The sequence below is a fragment of the Chionomys nivalis genome, chromosome 2 (assembly GCF_950005125.1).
Source record: "Chionomys nivalis chromosome 2, mChiNiv1.1, whole genome shotgun sequence".
Classification (NCBI taxonomy): domain Eukaryota; kingdom Metazoa; phylum Chordata; class Mammalia; order Rodentia; family Cricetidae; genus Chionomys; species Chionomys nivalis.
The window spans coordinates 93,362,790-93,381,803 of NC_080087.1; positions in this window are offsets into that span (position 1 = coordinate 93,362,790).

Genomic DNA, 19,014 nt, shown 5'->3' on the forward strand with positions numbered 1-19,014 from the left:
CCACGGTATTGAACTTTATTTTTAGTATCAAAAGCAAATATTTATTTTTTTTGCCCTCAGAACCTCGCTGTCTCAGACATACTGCCTGAAACAGTGCTCCCAGGCATCTAACATGGCATGGCTAGGCGGACGGTATGTTTACAAACCGCTGAGTGTGGCTTCATAGAGTCACTCCACTGCCAAGGACTTGTCACTCAAACTGTTTTGCAAGGGGGTGGGATTCTCTGAACTGAAGAGAGACCAAGAGAAGCAAGTGGAGCTTCTGTGCCTTCACCATCTCTGTCTTCTATGCGCACATACTGACTGAATCTACATCATTACGGTTGATATACATGTTGGATGCTCTACTTTTAAAAATATTTTTAAACTATCTTTTCTCATTTTGCATACCAATCCCAGGTCCCACTCTCTTTCCTCCTCCCACTCCCTCCACCTCCCTCCTCCATCCCATCCTCATTCACTCCTCAGAGAGGGTAAAGGCTTCCCGTGGGAAGTCACCAAAGTCTAGAATATTGCTTTGAGGCAGGACCAGGATCCTCCCCACTATATCTAGGCTGAGCAAAGCATCCCTCCCAAGAGAATGGGTTTTAAAAAGCCAGTATAAGCAGTAGGGAGAAATCTTGGTCTCTCTGTCAATGTCCCCACAGTCTGCTCCAGCCATACAACTGTCACCCCCATTCAGAGGGCCTAGTTTGGTCCTATGCTGGTTTCCCTGGTGTCAGGCTGGTGTCGGTGGGCACCCATTAGCTCAGATAAGCTATTCAGTGGGTGTCCCCATCATGGCCTTGACCCTTTTTCATGTCTAGCTCTTCCCTCTCTTCACCTGGACTTTGGGAGCTCAGCCCAGCGCTCCACTGTGGATCTCTGTATCTGTTTCCATCAGTTGCTAGATAAAGGTTCTATGATGACATTTAAGGTAGTCATCAGTCTAACTACAGGGCAAGGCCAGTCAGGCACCCTCTCCACTGTTGCTTAGGGTCTTAGCTGGGGTTATCCTCATAGAGTCCTGGGAATTTCTCTAGTGCAAGGTTTCTTGCTAACCCCATAAAATGGCTCCCTCAATCAAAATATCCCTTTCCCTGCTCTCCCTCTCTGTCCTTCCTCCATCTTGACGATCCCATTCCCTTAAGTTCTCCTCCCCACTCCCCTTCTCCCCTCCACCCTTCCATTCTCCCTTCTCCCCCCACCTCCACACTCCCAATTTTCTCAGATCTTTTCTATTTCCCCTACCCAGGATAGTTCTCTTAGGGTTCTTCTTGTTACCCAGGTTCTCTGATACTCTATATTTTTTATTTGTATTTATCTTTTTTTTTTTGTACTTGAGACAGAATTTCTCTGTGTAGCCTTGGCTATCCTAGAACTTACTACATAGACCAGGCTAGCCTTGAACACAAAGATCTATCTACCTCTGCCTCCCAAGTGCTGGGATTAAAGGTGTGCATTACTACATCAGGGGATGCTCTATATTTTTAAATTATTTTTATTAAACTGTTCATTACCCCCTCTCTCTTCTCTTCTCTTCTCTTCTCTTCTCTTCTCTTCTCTTTTCTTCCCTCTCTCCTTCCCTCCTTCTCTCTCCCTTGTTTTTGAGACAGTCTTATATGGTCCTGGTTGGTCCTAAATGGAGGTTAACTTTAAACTTCTGATTCTCCTGCCTCCACCTTCCAATTTTTCCTCCTAAAATATACTAAGATTATAAACATATAAAATTTCTAAATAGAACCCAGTAATATTTACTGAAAATTGGGATTCATTTTCTGAAGTCTGTGGAGAAAACTATATGGGTCAAGAGAAAAGGGCCAGTATTGAAAGTGTGGTCTCTATGCTGAAAACTGACCAGTGAAGGGTGCAGCCCCTTCCCATTTCCCTGTACACTGCTAGCCAGGTCATTGCTATTCAGGAAAGATGGTCTCTGGTAAGAGGGAATCACTCAAGAGTGACTTTCTAAAGACGTCAACCTCAGGACTACCTCAAGTAAATATCCAAATCTGACCAACTACCCGGAATTTACAACCCACACAACTGTTCGTGACCTCAGCGGCCAATGAGCAAAAGAGTGCTCTAAAGTGTGAGCAGACAATAGATACCAACTGTGAGCAGATAGCTAAGCCATACAAAATACAAAAGAACAAGCCAGAGTTGTTAGACAGTTGAAGTTGGCATAGAATTTGAAAGATAAAGACCCCCAAAACTAGATTCAGAGCAACTTGAAGGAAGCAAGGATTACAGAGGGAAAAGAAGACCTAAGGATAAAAGCAGTCCATGATCAGTATCTACAGAGTGCTAAGAGAAAACCAGACATTTCAAAACAAGAACAGGATGCCACGAGGCCAAAACAGAAAGCTTTCACAAGTGAAAAGCTCTGTAGATAAAAAGGAAAGCTTAGTGTCCATGTCCTTGAAGGAGCTTTTGATTAAAGATGTAGAACAATATTGGAAAGGAGAAAATTTAATAGTGATTTAACTTGCTTATAAAAGTTAAAAAAAGGAAAAGTAAACAAGTTTAACTCCAAGGACAAACAAAGTCAAACAAAGGGTTGTACAATTGTACAAGAAAAAGCATTGATCATACTTTACTGCTTGTCTTCACTATTAGCAGAATTATACACTAACGTATTACTATGGCATATCGTTTAGTCAAAACTACAGTACAGCTCTACCAGGGGACCCACAAATAAAGAGAGGGAAAGGAGGAAAGAAGCAAGGCATGTGTGGTCTCATCTTCCAAATTTAGAAGGCAGGGGAATATGTCAGAAGAGGAAAAACTGTAAAAGCCAAAATGATCGGTGAGTTTGCTGTGTTCCATAGCAATGTCAGAATGGAGTTTCACCAGCAGAACTCTGTGAACATGAGCGGAACAAGGACAACCAAAGACATGCCAAAGAGGACAGGGGAAAGACTACAAGGTCTCAACCCTACACAAAGATCTATAGGCAGCTAAGGAATGCTGCTGAGAGCCAGAGAAATAGTCTTTCCCAGAGAAGAGTACCTCAATTGGTTATCTGATACCAAGTGGTCATGAGCCATATATATTTTATACAGGTGAAATTCTCAAAAGATAAATAAAAAATTTTTAAAGCCTGAACACTATAAATTTGTGACTAATTGTTGAATTACAAAATATACACATTTATTTAATATGAAAAGCTTTGGAAATACAGACTTGCATAGAGAATAAATGTTCATCTCAGCAAGGAGAACTAATAAAAATGTGGGTGTATATTCTCATTTTAAAATCTGCTTACACACATATACTTTTAAATAAATTTGGAAATATACTGCACATGTTTTATTACCTAATTTTTCGATTGGCATGTGATGAACATTTCCCTTTTATTAAATATTTATTCTCACTACCATTTTATTAACTTTATGGAAGTCAACCGATGTCTGACAATTTATTGCCGGGTACAGCTAATGTTTCCCACACTGTGCTTCTATAAATGGCACCATGATGAGTAACCTTGCACACATCCATTTATTTCAGTGGATGTAATTCCTAGAAATAGAATTTCTGGAAGAGGACGTATATTTTTAAAAACTCTTGACACTTAGCTACCAAAATATCTCTCCAGTTGACATATTCAACCACAGCCAGCCTCTCATTGCCCTTCTAAATGAGCAAATAACAATTGCACACATTTATGGTATTCAATGGGATGCTCTGTCATGCGTGCCAAATGCATAGACTATTAACTAAGGTTAATTATATATGCACATATTATGAAATAACTAAATCAGGCTGATCAGCATATATTCACCTCTCTCTGTGGTAAGAATGCTCAAAATCTACTTAGTTATTTTGCAATACAATATCGTTAACTATGATTATAGGATTTGAAAATAGTCAAACTCATACTTTTAAGTACCCTTGAGATTGACAAATGCTGATAAAGTTTAGAAGTAATTCAAGTCCTTAATTGAGACTTTACCTTATCCTATAGAGTATACAGCTCCTGAAGTCCAGAGACCACTTTCTTAAAATTTACTTTTCCTATTCACCCCAACGGAACTGGAGACATGGCTCAGCAGTTAAGAGCACTGCCTGCTCTTCCAAAGGTCCTGAGTTCAAATCTCAGCAACCACATGGGGGCTCACAACCATCTGTAATGAGATCTGGTGCCCTCTTGAGGAAGAGACCTGGTCAGTCATCCTCATCAACTTAGACCATGAAACGGAATGTGGACAAGTTCAACAGAACCGCCATATAAGGGTTACCCATGCATGCTTCAGCATTGCCAGAGAATAAATTTACAATTTTTTTTTTTACAGTTCACCCAAATGCATACACTAGAATGTGTTCAACAAGGTCATCAGTTCATCTAGGTGGAGGCTATAAGGATAAGCAGTAAACAAGAGACCTGGGGCATCCTTACAGCTGTAATGAGGATATGATCCAAGACAATGAGTGGAGGGTGCCTAGGATCTACCTATTCCTTTGGTAATATCTTCAAGTTGGTGGTTATGCATTCAGACTATTTAGGTTATTGCTCACTCAGAGAAATCTCAAAGGCATAGACCCTGCAGAGACTGACAGAAGGACGTTCCGGTTTTGTTTTGCACGACAGGACAAAACTGAAGTGCAGTAGGTTCATATTCACATGAGAGGGAAGTAAACCTCCGTGGAAAGCATGGGGTGGGGATAGGTGTCTTGTAATGGTCTGAGTGGGAGAAAAGGGGAGGGGGGGAGAAAGAAGAGAGAAGAAAGGGAGGAGCGTTAGTGCTTTCTCAATGTCCCCGAAGGAAAGCTCCAGCTGCAGTCTAGGAATGCTATTTGGAGAATCCCAGCTCAGATGGCTATTCATAGTGTCTGCTCCATGGCCGGATAAACAGACACCTAAGCTTCACTTGCCCAGGTCAGAAAAGATCCAGCTGACAGAGAAGATCTGCTTCACTCAGACACATTTATTTCTATTGGAAGAAATAAAGTCCATGTCTTGATTAAAATGGAGACAGTGTCTTTCTCTAGCCTTCTGCACGGAGTCATAGCAGGTGTGCATCAGAGCTCAGTCTGAAATGCACAAACTGGACTAGATGGGCTTGAATGATGTCTCCAGTGTGGTACATAGCCGTCTGTGGGTACTGATGAGGTTTCTGGGTTAATAAAATTTAGTTTTATAGTTAATATTGTGGGAGGGACAGTTTGTTTAACATTTGTTAAACAAATGGAAGAACAATAGGAATTGTGAGCAGAGACTGCTCATTCATTTCCCAGCCGTCCAAGCCCGAATAATCACACAGAAACTACACTAATTACCACACTGATGGGCCACTAGCTCAGGCATATTCCTAGTTAGTTCTTACATCTTAAATTAACCTGTTTCTATTAACCTGTGTATCTCCACGAGGCTATGGCCTGCCAGTGAGGTTACAGCTTCCTTCTCCTTTAGTAGCTACATGGCGTCTCCTGACTCCACCTTCTTTCCTCCTCTATCTCTGCTTAGATTTCCTGCCTTGTTATATTCTACTCTGCTATAGGTCAAAGCAGCTTCTTTAATAACCAACGGTAATAAAACATTCACAACATACAGAGGGGACTCCCACACCAAGAAATCCTTCAGCACATAGTCTAGTTCAGATGCCATCCTATTGCCTGCACATTTCTCAGTTCCTGTACACCTGATAGCACAGAAGGACGTGAATGAATGGAAGAAACAGCTAAAAGATGGAACACGGACCCAGCTAATACATGATAAAGCCAAAAATCTAACCTCCGATTATTAATTATAAAATCTCTCCTAATATACTTTCCTCATCTTCTATTTGCCAATTATTACCTGTCTTAGCTTCATCCTATTTCTGGGATAAAAAACAAAAACAAAAACACAACAACAGCAACAAAACCCACTCTGGCAAAAATCAATTTTCGGGAAGAAAGGATTAATTTCAGATTGCACTTTACAGGGGAAATCAGAGCAAGAACTCACCTCTGAAGCAGAGACAATGGAACTGATGCTTCCAGGCTGGCTCACCGGCTTGTGCTCAGCTAGTTTGCTCACATAGACAGTCTAAAGCCACACGTGCAGGGAATGATGTCACCCATGATGGGCTGGGCCCTTCTAATTCATTATCAATCAAGGCAGTTCCCACAGACATGCCCACAAGCCAGTCTGATCTGGGTAATCCTTCAGTTGACATCCCCTTCTCAAGTAACTTTTGGCTGTGTCAACTGATACTCACAGCTAAAGAGGACCCATCCCTTTTCTGAGTTTTTCTAATTGAAATCTGACTTCCAGCCAGCTACTACATTAAGTGGGATTTAATAATATAATTCAATATTATTACCTTCTTAAAGATTTTTGGCTGCATTTGAAACAACTCTGGGATTAAATTCTAATGGTAGGATGTTATTTTGTGTATGTTGCGTAGGTGTGTGTGTGTGTGCGCGCGCGCACGCGAGTGTGCACGTGTGTGTTTGTGAATGCAGGTTGAAGTCAGATTCCTCTCTACCCTGCTCCATCTTGGTTTCTATCTCTCACTGAACCTGGAGCTCCTTTCTTTACCCTGGACTTGCAGGTACGCTCTGCTATACCCAGCTTGTTATGTGTGCACTGGGGGTGAAAACTACGGTCCTCATGACTGGACAGCAAGCACCATACCCGCTGAGCTCTATCTCCAGCCCCTAGTGACAAAGTTCTAGACATCACCTCAATACAAACTATTTCAAAAGTATTAACTCAGCAAAGGGGGCACACTTAATGACATCTCAGTTTTAGAAATTCTGAGATAAGAAATCACATGACTATCCATTTCTGCAGCCGGACAGAGTACATTTGGAAAAAAAAAAAGTGATGGTGATTCAAAACAAAACCCAGAAGTCTCTCAGAACCTGTGTAAATTTCTGAGGAGAAAACCTTCATAAAGAAACAATTTTTCCTAACTGCATCTCACACACTAGAAGAGCACAAAGGATCACGTCACGTGACGACCACAGGTGACTGCTATTCTGTGACTCCGTGATGTGGAGTGTTTATCCTTGCTTCCGGAGGATCGTCTGTCATTGTCTTCCCCTTCTCCTCTTTATTTTCCAACACAGAAAAGAACGTTGGGTTTTATCACAATGATTACTAAACAACACACTTCCTTTTCCTTTTCAAAGATAAGTCTATTTTAAAGTAACGTGAAGCTTATAAAAGAGCTTTTAAAATAGTACGAAGAATTCCAGACAGTCTTCACTCGGCTTCTCCCAGTGTCAGCATCTTACGTAACCAGAGCGATCATCCCTAGCCTAAGAAACTGCCATCTTTATAAAGCTACAGGCTCCCGTTAGAGTGCACCAGTCTCCATCTATTAATAGCTTTTTTTAAAAAAAAAAAAAACGCCACACCAGTATCTAATGAAGTTTTCATATTGCATTGGTAGATTGTTATCTACCTTGGTATCTCTAGTACTTTCTTTCTTTTGTTATTTTCATATTCCGAGGCTTCTGAAAGGCACCAGTCAGTCATTTTGTGGAATACACCTCTGTTTTGGTTTGCTTAGCATGGTCTCATGCTTGGACTGGGATTATGCATTATTAAGAAAAATACCCAAGTGATCTGTCCCCTAGGTCTGTATCAGATCAGGGAGCATGATACAGATATATCTTGTTCTTAGTGGTACTAATGTTTGTAAAAGTATCGTTACCAATTCTCTCCTCTTCAAACTTACTTTTTTATCCTTGTAATTAATAAGCATTCTTTGATATTATATAAATGTCCTATTTCACCTGAAATTAATCCACTCAGCTCAATTTCTGCTTTTTTTTTCAGAAGAGGTTTTTTTTTTTTTTTCCTTTTATTTTTTGAGACTGGGAGTCATATAGCCCAGGCTAACCTTCATGAACTTGTCATGAAGCTAAATACAACCTTGACCTTCTGATCTTTCTGCCTCTACCTCCTCAGGATCATGATTGCAAGCAGGTGTCACCATATCTGGCTTTACATGGTTCTGGGGATTGAACCAGGGTTTCAGATATGCTGGCCAAGCACTCTACCAAACTAAGCTACTGTTCCCTGCTCCTCAACATGCATTTCTCAGTAGAAGAAATCCAATCCATTGATAAGCAAATCTATCAGTAACACCAAAAGCCAGGAGTAACCGGTGATTGTTAAAATAAGCTCAGAGTGGAGAATTTTAGAATTGCTAAAGGCAGGGTATGTAAAAGCCAAAACACCCTCAAAAGGGCACAGTTTGACATTCATAGCAAGAAAGCCTCTCATTTTCAGCAACGTGAGAGCAGAGCTGAAATAAATGGGTGGGACGCAGAGAGAAGCAGACGGGGTTCCAGACGGATCCCACACTTATCAGAGCCACATTATCATTTGTATTTCTGTATCAGTAAGTTATATGGCTCACAGATGGCTCAAAATCCTATCTGCAGTGTTCCTCAGATCAAGTACATAAAGAACTATAGGCTTTGGGGTTTTTGAGTCATTAAGTTTTGGCAGACAGCTGAATGCCAATTATTTGATTGGTTTAATATTTTTTTTTCCTCAACACTGAATTGTAAGATAGAATCTGTGTTCAAGTTACACCATAAGACATTTGGGAGTATTTACTTATCATTTGCCATAGCCACAACCAAGACATTCAGAAATGCCAGTCTTTTGTGATTTGAGGCTTATTTTTTGTTTATGGGGACAAGAGCTCACTGTGTACCCCTCAATAACCCCTTGCTAGAAAGACCTAACTGTCTGGAGTGGGCAGAGGTCCTTTTTCCTCTGCCTTCTGAGTGCTGCTATTGCAAGCAGGGGCTATCATGTATATTTCATGACCCCAACCTTTAGAGACTTTATTAGAATCTCCAAAAATGCCACCTGAACTGACAAGGGGATATACTCAAAAGAATACCTCTGTTAAATTATCACTTAGGAAAAAGAAAGCCAATCTACACAATCTAAAGTTAATGCATGCCTAATACCAAAATACTATGTTAATAATGAAAACCAATTTTGGACACTAATAGTATTAAAAGCTCACAGATATCCAGTGTTTTCAATGGGCTAGTCACTAAGTTGTGTTTTGACGCTTAATTGCTGTAGCCATATAAAAAATCAGAGATTGTGGCAGATTTAATATTTTGCCCTACTTGCAATTTATTTTTTTTTTTATGGATGCTAGAAGAAGACAAAAGACTCTTGGGCCCAAGACAGGGGACATTATTACTCACAGAGATAGGAGGAACCAGAGCACAAGCAGTTTCTTAAACCACTTCTCCAAGCTTCAGTTACCACAGCAAATCCAAGGAGAGATGTAATGTGCATACAAAGAGTGGGTTATGTTACAGGAGAGAGATTCATTCAAATCCAGGAGAGCTGAATCTTGTAAAATGGATAGTAAGCACCCTGCCACTTCTTCCAGAGGGAGATATTGTCACCAAACTACAAGGCTATTTCCCACAAAGGACAAGAGGCAATCAGGTCTCAGCTCTCCTGTCACACAGGAAGGTGAGACACATCCATGAAGAATCGCCACCTGACATGATGAGGCACTGTAACCATTTCCTTCACAAATGAAGAACTTTAGGCTTGGAGACAATTTCTTTAACTTAAGAAGACTTTCAGTGAGGCCATAGGCATTTGCTGTCTTTCCCCCAGGAATGTTTTAGTATTTATCTGTAAACAGAGACTGTTCCTTTGTTTCCAGATGTTCATACCCAAATAATCACACAAAACTGTATTAATTACAACACTGTTTGGCCAATAGCTTAGGCATATGCCTAGATAGCTCTTACATCTTAAATTAACCCATTTATATTAATCTATCTATTAACATGATGATGTGGCCTACCGGTAAGATTCCGGCATCTGTCTCCTTTTTTAGCTACGTGGCATCTCCCTGACCCCACCTTCTTTCTCTCTGTATCATTGTTTGGACTTCTCACCTAGCTATATTCTTCCCTGCCATAGGCCAAAGTAGCTCCTTTATTAACCAATGGTAATAAAACATATTCACAGCATACAGAGGAAAATCTTGGATCATTTATTAGCTCATTTTATTTATTACATGAAGCATGATCCCTGCAAAGGAAGAGATTCTCAACCTGTGGGTCATGGTCCCCACAGGGGTCACATGTCAGATATCCTGTATAACATATTTACATTATAATTCATAACAGTGGAATAGCTACAGTTATAAAATAACAATGGAGTAATTTTATGGCTGTGGTTCACCATCACATGAGGAACTGTAAAAAGCAGCATGGCATTAGGAAAGTTGGGAACCATTGCTGTAAGGTGTCATGGATGAGTTCACAAACAGTAAAAGGTGTGGGCAGAAAGATGTACACTAAGATGCGCTTTGTATTGGGCAGCTTGAAAAAAATGCACTGTGGTTTCATCTCTGGGATATCAATTTGAAGTGTGACTATCAACTTCCTCATAGGGTTTCACATCCTCCATACCCAAGGGAAGGCTTGCTGCACTAGGGAAAGAATAGTAAGCCTCCATTACCGGGTAGTGTCAAGTTGTGATTCTGGTCTGTGCTGCTAACTTTTCTGAAGTGTTTCCTCAATTGTGAAGTATGGGTTCCCTGTAGGGTCATTGCAGGACCTCAAGGGAAATGAAGGCGAGCTCCCAGGTCAGTACCCTTGCACACAGCAAGCAGTCCACAGTAGGAAGCAGTACTAAGTTGGAGGGTGATTGCCAAGTCTCTAACTTCTATTGCTGTTACAATTGGGAAAGTTCAAGAACAAAATGAGCAGGAGATTTGTAAGCCCCCCTTTTCCTCTGCATAAAAGCCTTTTCAGGCACCGAGGATGTGACACATTGAATTCAACCCTTTTCATTCCGATTCACTTTCAACGTGGAGTGAAAGCGTTTCAAGCTGTCAAAACATTCACTGTTAGCAACAGAATGGATGTTGCTCTTTTAAAAGGTCTCCTAATACTCCTCTTAATGACTAGAAGCAGGAGAGCCTCCATTTCTCTATAAACGATGTGACTGAAATACAGATGTGTGGTAGAGACCCCGGTCTGGTGGAGCTCAGCCATCTCCATGTGATGACTTTGATCATGACTTTGAGCTTCATGACTTTGCACAAGGGTTGTGCTGTGCTTACAGAGGGCTTTGTTGATTTTCCAATGAGTCATATGGGAAAGTGTGGAAGACAAAATTGGTTTTCTCATTCACTTAGAAATTAACACCACAGACACTGGAGAAAAGCAAGGAAGATTTCCTACTCGGGGGTGGGAGGCAGACGACCACAGAGGAAGTGGCACATTCAGCCAACAGTTGCGTACTTGGCAGCTGGGGCCTTGCACCCATTGATGGGTTCTTCGACTCTATCATTGTTAGTGATTTGCTGAGCCAGTTGTTGTCCATGATTGCTTGATGCTGATTAGTTTCGCAAACCCCTCAACTTTAACTAATAGTTGTGATCCACATTAACAATAACCGGGGCGGGGGGGGGGGGGGGGGAGGCGGGGAGTCTAGAAATGATGGGTGCATTCTGGTAATTCACTCCAAACCTGGCTTGTTATCTGCATGAAATACAGCAGTGGCTCCATGAATAATTCTCAAAAATGCTGAATTTAAAATGAGCACTGGGTAGGATAAACAGTAGTTGAATAACGCTTAAACGGAACCATCTGGTAGTCTAGTGTTTTAATGCGCACTGAATTTCTCTTATTAGGGGCCTATTTGCGATTCTTTCTGAATAGGGTTTTCAGCAGAAGGAGCCGAGTAAACCGAGGTGGAGTGAGAGTTATGATTCAGGACCATTTTTCCTTTATAGAAATGTTCTTAAAGGGAAGCCCAGGCAGTGAAGTCTTGGCCTTTCCCTGGGGGGCAACTGAAGACCCCCTGACGAAGTTTCTCTTAATTCAGAATTTACTTCTGAGATTTCGTCCAGGTGGTGCATGTGGAAGGGCAGGAGAAAGTTAGGAAGGGAGGGCCCAGAGACAGGAAACAAACAGCATTGATAACCCATACACCTGCATGACCTTTGGGAGAAAAATGGGGGAGTAAATATAGAATTTTTTGGGGGGGGGATGAATTGGTGTTATGAAATGACTATCATACTTGTAAAAATAATAATTACAGAGAGATGGCTCAGAAGTTAGGTTCAAGGTCTGCTCTTCCAGAGGACCTGTGTTCGGTACCCAGCACCTCACAACCACCTGCAGCTCCAGTTCCAGGGAGTCTAAAAGCCCTGGCCTCTGTGGGTACCAGCCTTCACACACACAAACCCACACACATTTACACATCATTTAAAATAAAAAAAATACTGGGTGCGCGCAAACGCGGAGGACACCAGAGAGCGCAGACGCTGCAGATGCGGGATAGTCCAGGCGTGAAACAGTGAAGCCCACACTGAGAGCAGATCGCCTGACTACAATTAAATCAAGTAGGTTTTTTGGGGCCTAGCCTGCATAGTGGGAGGCCTTTTATTGGCAAGGTCCACGGGCGAACGGGGAGCCTGGTCCTGTCCCTGAAGACCCTCCTGAGTGGGGAGAGTGTTCTAGGCCCTGTGTTGGGACACAGGAAATGGAGCAGGGGCACTCTCCGACCCCCTTGACCCCCCCCATTAGCCTGCGAGGGCTGATACCCGCTGCTGGGGCTGCTCCTCCTCTGCTGTGACCTCTCTCTCCCTGGCACATCCCAGCTTGTGCCCAGGACCCTCCCTCACTTCCCCTCCCTTCCGCAGGGCCACGGGATCACCCAGTTTAGCCTGTTTGAGCGCTGGGTCGGGAGCACGGGGCAGAGGGCAGCGGGAGTTTCTCTGTTTTGGTGGCTGGCCTGCAGAGGGGTAGGCCTTTTGTTGGCAAGGTCCCTGGAGAATGGGGAGCCTGGTCCTGGTACTGAAGACACTTTTGAGTGGTGAGAGAGATCTTGGCCCACGGCGGGAACCAGGAAATGGCGGGAGGGCATCTTGTAAGCAGGGCCCTTGGCCAGTAGGGAAACCTGATCCTGTTTTAAAAGACCCATTAGATAGCATCGATAGGAGGAGATGGGCAAGCGCCAAGGCAAGAATTCACCCAACAATCTGAAAAACAACAGGAAAACACAAGAACCCAATGATCTTACAACAGAAGGACTTGAACACCCTAACACAGAAAAAGTGGAAAAAATTGACTTTATGAAAGCAATGGAGTCCCTTAAACAACATGTAAAAAACACCCTTATAGAAATGGATGAGAAGTATAACAAAAAGTTTGAAGAAATGAGTAAATACGTAAATGATACTCTGGGAAACCAAGAAAAAAAACGATCAAACAGGTAATGGAAACAGTTCAAGAATTGAAAGCTGAAATCGAAGCAAGGAAGAAAACACAAACTGAGGACCAGCTGGATATGGAAAATCTAGGTCAATGAGCAGAGACTACAGAAACAAGCACGATCAATAGAATACAAGAGATAGAAGAAAGAATCTCAGATTCTGAAGACAACATAGAGAAAATAAACACACTGATCAAAGAAAACAGCAAAACCAACAAATTCTCATCACAAAACATTCAGGAAATATGGGACACAATAAAAAGACCAAACCTAAGAATAATAGGGATAGAAGAAGGAGAAGAATCACAGCTCAAAGGCGCAGAAAATATTTTTAACAAAATTATGGAAGAAAACTTTCCCAACATAAAGAAAGATATTCCTTTGAATATTCAAGAAGCATACAGAACACCAAACAGACTGGATCAAAAAAAAAATCCCCTCGCCATATTATAATCAAAACACAAAATATACAAATTAAAGAAAGAATATTAAGAGCTGCAAAGGAAAAAGAGCAAGTAACTTATAAAGGTAAACCAATCAGACTTACACCTGACTTCTCTATGGAAACCATGAAAGCCAGAAGGTCCTGGATAGAGGTACTGCAGAAACTAAGAGACCATGGATGCAAACCCAAACCACTATACCCAACCAAGCTATCATTCACTATCAATGGAGAAAACAAGACATTCCAGGATAAGAACAAATTTAAACAATACGTAGCCACAAATCCAGCCCTACAGAAAGTAATAGAAGGAAAATCACAACCCAAGGAATCCAACATTGCCAACACTGCCTACAATAACTCAGGCATCTAGCGACCCTTCACCAGCATGACTCAAAGAAGGGAGACACACAAACTCTACCACCAAAAACAATAGGAATAACCGGAGTAAACAACCACTGGTCATTAATATCACTTAATATTAATAGTCTCAATTCACCTATAAAAAGGCACAGGCTAAGAGATTGGATACGAACACAGGATCCAACATTCTGCTGTTTGCAAGAAACACATCTTAACCACAAAGACAGGCATCTACTCAGAGTAAAGGGTTGGGAAAAGGTTTTTCAAGCAAATGGGCCTAAGAAAAAAGCAGGTGTGGCCATACTAATTTCTAACAAAACTGATTTCAAACTAAAATCAATCAGAAGAGATCGAGATGGACACTTTATACTCATAACAGGAACAATTCATCAGGATGAAGTCTTAATCCTGAATATCTATGCCCCTAATATAAAAGCACCCACTTATGTAAAAGAAATATTACTAGAACTCAAGGCAGACAACAAACCACACACACTAGTAGTAGGAGACTTCAACACACCTCTCTCACCAATGGAGAGGTCAATCAGACAGAAACCTAATAGAGAATTAAGAGAATTATTGGAGGTAATGAAACAAATGGACTTAACAGACATCTATAGAATACTCCACCCAAATAGGAAAGAATATACCTTCTTCTCTGCAGCTCATGGAACCTTCTCGAAAATTGACCACATACTCGGAAACAAAGGAAACCTCCACAGATACAAAAAAATATCAGTGTCCACCTGTGTCTTATCAGATCACCACGGATTAAAGTTAGAAGGCAACAACAATGTTACCCCCAGAAAGCCAACAAACTCATGGAAACTGAACAGTCAACTACTGAACCACACCTGGGTCAAGGAAGAAATTAAGAAAGAAATTAAAGTCTTCCTTGAATTTAATGAAAATAAAGAGACAACATACTCAAATCTATAGGACACAATGAAAGCAGTGCTAAGAGGAAAGTTCATAGCACTAACTGGCCACTTAAAGAAAACGGAGAAAGCATACATTGGGGACTTAACAGTACACCTGAAAGCTCTAGAAAAAAAAGAAGCAGACGCACCCAGGAGGAGTAGAAGACTGGAAATAATCAAACTGAGGGCAGAAATCAACAAAATAGAAACACAGAGAACAGTCCAAAGAATCAATGAAACAAAAAGTTGGTTCTTGGAGAAAATCAACAAGACCAACAAACCCCTATCCAAGCTAATTAAACGGCAGAGAGAGAACACGCAAATAAATAAGATCAGAAATGAAAAGGGGGACATAACCACAGATACAGAGGAAATTCAGAGAATCATTAGATCTTATTACAAAAGCCTGTATGCCACAAAACTGGAAAATGCAAAAGAAATGGACATTTTTTAGATAAGTACCATATACCAAAGCTAAGCCAAGACCAGGTGAATGATCTAAATAGACCTGTTAGTCGCGAAGAATTAGAAACAGTTATCAAAAATCTCCCTTCCAAAAAAAGCCCAGGACCAGATGGTTTCAATGCAGAATTCTACCAGAACTTCCAAGAAGAGCTAATACCTATACTTCTTAATGTATTTCACAATATAGAAACAAAAGAGTCATTGCCAAATTCCTTTTATGAAGCTACAGTTACCCTGATACCAAAACCACACAAAGACCCAACCAAGAAAGAGAAGTACAGGCCTATCTCACTCATGAACATCGACGCAAAAATTCTCAATACTGGCAAACTGAATCCAAGAACACATTAGAAAAATTATTCATTATGATCAAGTAGGCTTCATCCCAGAGATGCAGGGCTGGTTCAACATATGCAAATCTATCAATGTAATTCACCATATAAATAAACTGAAAGAAAAAAAAATATGATCATTTCATTAGATGCTGAAAAAGCATTCAACAAAATTCAACACCCCTTTATGATAAAGGTCTTGGAGAGATTAGGGATACAAGGATCATACCTAAATATAATAAAAGCTATTTACAGCAAGCCGACAGCTAACATTAAATTAAACGGAGAAAAACTCAAAGCCATCCCACTAAAATCAGGAACACGCCAAGGATGTCCACTCTCTCCATACCTCTTCAATATAGTGCTTGATGTTCTAGCAATAGCAATAAGACAATATAAGGGGATGAAGGGGATTCGTATTGGAAAGAAAGAAGTTAAGCTTTCGTTATTTGCAGATGATATGATAGTATACATAAGCGACCCCCAAAACTCTACCAAAGAACTCCTACAGCTGATAAACACCTTTGGTAATGTGGCAGGATACAAGATCAACTCCAAAAAATCAGTTGCCTTCCTATACACTAAGGATAAGGAAGCAGAGAGGGAAATCAGAGAAGCATCACCTTTCACGATAGCCACAAATAACATAAAATATCTTGGGGTAACTCTGACCAAGGAAGTGAAAGATCTATTTAACAAGAACTTTAAGTCTTTGAAGAAAGAAATCCAAGAGGACGCTAGAAAATGGAAGGATCTCCCTTGCTCTTGGATTGGGAGGATCAACATAGTAAAAATGGCAATTCTACCAAAAGCAATCTATAGATTCAACACAATGCCCGTCAAAATTCTTCACAAATCTGGAAAAGACAATAATCAACTTTAAATGGAAAAACGAAAAACCCAGGATAGCCAAAACAATCTTATGCAATAAAGGATTGTCTGGAGGCATTACCATCCCTGACTTCAAGCTCTATTACAGAGCTACAGTACTGAAAACAACTTGGTATTGGCATAAAAACAGAGAAGTCGACCAATGGAATCGAATAGAAGACCCTGACTTTAACCCACAAACCTATGAACACCTGATTTTCGATAAAGGAGCTAAAAGTATACAATGGAAAAAAGAGAGCATCTTCAACAAATTGTGCTGGCAAAACTGGATGTCAATCTGTAGAAGAATGAAAATAGATCCATATCTATCACCATGCACAAAACTCAAGTCCAAATGGATTAAAGACCTAATATCAGTTTGAACACACTGAACCTGATAGAAGAGAAAGTGGAAAGTACTCTACAACACATGGGCACAGGAGGCCACTTCCTACGTGTAACCCCAGCAGCACAGACATTAAGGGCATCATTGAATGAATGGGATCTCCTGAGACTGAGAAGCTTCTGTAAAGCAAAGGACACTGTCACTAAGACAAAAAGGCAACCCACTGACTGGGAGAAGATCTTCACCAACCCCGCAACAGACAAAGGTCTGATCTCCAAAATATGTAAAGAACTCAAGAAACTAGACCGTAAAAGGCTAATCAACCCAATTAAAAAATGGGGCACTGAGATGAACAGCGAATTCTCAACAGAAGAAGTTCAAATGGCCAAAAGACATTTAAGGTCATGCTCAACTTCCTTAGCGATCAGGGAAATGCAAATCAAGACAACTTTAAGATACCATCTTACACCTGTCAGAATGGCTAAAATAAAAAACACCAATGATAGCCTCTGCTGGAGAGGTTGTGGAGAAAGGGGTACACTCATCCATTGCTGGTGGGAATGCAAACTTGTGCAACCACTTTGGAAAGCAGTGTGGCGGTTTCTCAGGAAAGTCGGAATCAACCTACCTCTGGACCCAGCAATACCACTCTTGGGAATATACCCAAGAAATGCCCTATCATACAACAAAAGTATATGCTCAACTATGTTCATAGCAGCATTGTTTGTAATAGCCAGAACCTGGAAACAACCTAGATGTCCTTCAATGGAAGAATGGATGAAGAAAGTATGGAATATATACATATTAGAGTACTACTCAGCAGTAAAAAACAATGACTTCCTGAATTTTGCATGCAAATGGACAGAAATAGAAAACACTATCCTGAGTGAGGTAAGCCAGACCCAAAAAGAGGAACATGGGATGTACTCACTCATATTTGGTTTCTAGTCATAAATAAAGGACATTGAGCCTATAATTCATGATCCTAGAGAAGCTAAATAAGAAGGTGAACCCAAAGAAAAACATATAATCATCCTCCTGAATATTAACCTTTATCAGGCGATGAAAGGAGACAGAGACAGAGACCCACATTGGAGCACCGGACTGAAATCTCAAGGTCCAAATCAGGAGAAGAAGGAGAGAGAGCACGAGCAAGGAACTCAGGACCGCGAGGGGTGCACCCACACACTGAGACAATGGGGATGTTCTATCGGGAACTCACCAAGGCCAGCTGGCCTGGGTCTGAAAAAGCATGGTATAAAACCAGACTCGCTGAACATAGTGGACAATAAGGACTACTGAGAACTCAAGAACAAAGGCAATGGGTTTTTGATCCTACTGCGCGTACTGGCTTTGTGGGAGCCTAGGCAATTTGGATGCTCACCTTACAAGACCTGGATGGAGGTGGGTGGTCCTTGGACTTCCCACAGGGCAGGGAACCCTGATTGCTCTTTGGGCTGACGAGGGAGGGGGACTTGGTGGCGGGGAGGAGGCAGAAATCTTTAATAAATAAATAAATAAAATAAATACTTAAAGTGGTTGCTATTTTCTTAAAGTCTCTTACACTCGCTAGCTACTCCTGTGATTTAACACGGCATTTGCATGAGATGCCTTTCTTCCTATGTGAGAGGTTCAACATAAGCTTACACAGAAGAGGCGTGTGACGCCAATCATGAAATATACATAGCTCACTGACAAAAATGTTTCCACATGCCTTATCCTGTTTGATTGACACAGCAGAGTTAAGCTGCTCGGGCCTGTTCCACGTCTCAGCAACACGGCCAGCTACTGGGTGGCAGAGCATTGAAGTCAGGTCTCCTTTTCAAAATTTCAGCTCTAATTCCTGTACCTCAAATTAGCACCAACCAAAGTGGGAAGGGATACGCTACCTGTGCTGCAAGAAAAGCTGCGATCTGCCTGGCTCCTGACAGCCAATGACAATGGAACTGCCTGTGGAAACCTCATCCTGATACCAACTGAAAAACAGAACCCCTAATCTCCACAAACTGACAGCAAGGTCCCGTTGCTGAAGTTAACACATAGCACATTGAACATAGGGAAGTCGAGCTGGGGCAAAC